Here is a 1,924-nt window from a genome sequence, read left to right on the forward strand (position 1 = left end):
TTCCTTAGATGTTAGTTTATATATACAAAAAGTTTTTTTTATATATTTTCAAAACAAATTATAAAGTAATTTTGAAAATACATTATTTTTTAAAGAGAAAATACTAGACGTCCAAGTATTTTTTGAACCAAGTTTTAAACTAAGTAGTTCATGTGCTTTTTCTTTTTTGTAGAACCAAGTCGGGTGGGCAACCTGCAAGACACTCCGATACTAAAGTCAGTAGAGTGTGAGATTGTAAAGTGAGTTTCTTGTGTGTTTTACCTGGTGGTTGCCTCTCTCTTTTAGTCTTTGCCCTTTGGAACTGCCGTTTTTTTGGTATTTAGTGCTCATTATCGCACATTATTTGCTGGAATTTGGTGGTTACGGAATTTGGTGGTGTATCCGTTGTGGTATAAGGCCGTTATCCCATGAGATCGGTTGCGGCCTTAATCACTTGGTCAGTTATGTTCTCTTTTGTCCGGAACAGTGCCTCCAACTCGGATTCCTGAGCCTGGGCCCTCAAGTCGGGGGCATCCGAGTTCATGAGTTAGGTCTTTCCTTTAGATAGGAATCTCAAAGAGTTTATTGAAGGAAACTAAATAGTTTCCTTTAATTTAAAAATGGTTGTGATTTCCTCATTCTACGAACTGTCAGTTCTACTCTCTCTGCAATAAATGTAGCATTAGTTTGAAATTAAATAACATTTATTTTTTCACTTTATCTTTCATTTCTATCCTTTGCCAAAGTCTTTCGCCTCTTTGTTTTTTTTTTTTTTTTGCATGTAACCTCCTGAAGCTTAGCTTTTCTTCTATTATGTGAATTTTTGTTCACATTCCTTGTTTTGTGGATACCGTTTGATGATTCTTGTAGTTTTTCATGCTTTTGTTTCGTTTGTTTTCCTTTTAATTAGGCTAAATGTAGTTGGGGATACCATTGTTTGGGTATTTTTTTTGTATGATTGATGATTCGCTTGCCCCCACTTTGTGCTTCCTGATTTTTGCTTGGTATTTTGAACCTAGCCAAGTATTTGTGGTCTTAGGATTTTGTTTTTTGATAGTGATAGTGACGTAGTGGTGGTGCTCCTATAGGTGATGGCTAGAAAATGGTAATTGCGAGTTGTGGGTATGGCGGTGCGAGTTTGCCGAGATCTCGAGCTGCTCCTATTCAAAGGATGAATAGTGAACTCGAGGTGGTCATTTACACTTGGATATCCGAAGAGATTCAAACCACTCGGTCCACCATCATGTAAGAGGACCTCGATACTCTTCGAGAGGCCCAAATTATTTTCAACTTCGATATTAGTAATTTATATACTTTCTCTATCCCAAGATCCGGGAATTGTTTGTGTCACATAAACAAACACACACAGTTCCGTTATGGATGTATGAAACTCCGTTCTCCTGGATTGTGATTCGTTTGCCTTTTTCTGATTTTCAAGTAAGTGTATTGACTTATACTGGGTGTGCTCCTTCGCAGCTTATCCCAACACTTTGGCGATTATCCGAGGTTTCGAGCTTTTGTTCTCGTTCTTGGATATCGTGCCCTCACTTAGTTTTTTTTTTTTTACTTTTTCACTTTGACAATTCCTCATAGGTCACAGGGTCGCAGGTTCATCTCTTTCCAAAGTGTCCTGAATAGAAGAATTTTTACTTTATTTGAGGAATCCTATCATGAATTAAAAGAAAAGTTTTTTAAGATTAAGGGAGTTGACGACACCACTCCTTTCTTCCTGACTTTGGAGGGTGCTAAGAAATTTAACCTTTATTGGAATTTTAACATCTCTTCTCCAAAAATCTGATTTTCCGCCACGAACGCTCACAAGCTCTTTAGTATCAATTTATTAATAATGCTATGGAAGGAATGTCCTTTAATCCTAAGGGACATTCTTATAAACGAGCAGGATGCTTGAAAATGCCATTAGTAAGTCTTCAACTTTTAGCGTTTT

This window comes from Arachis ipaensis, chromosome B09, assembly GCF_000816755.2.
Source record: "Arachis ipaensis cultivar K30076 chromosome B09, Araip1.1, whole genome shotgun sequence".
Lineage (NCBI taxonomy): Eukaryota > Viridiplantae > Streptophyta > Magnoliopsida > Fabales > Fabaceae > Arachis > Arachis ipaensis.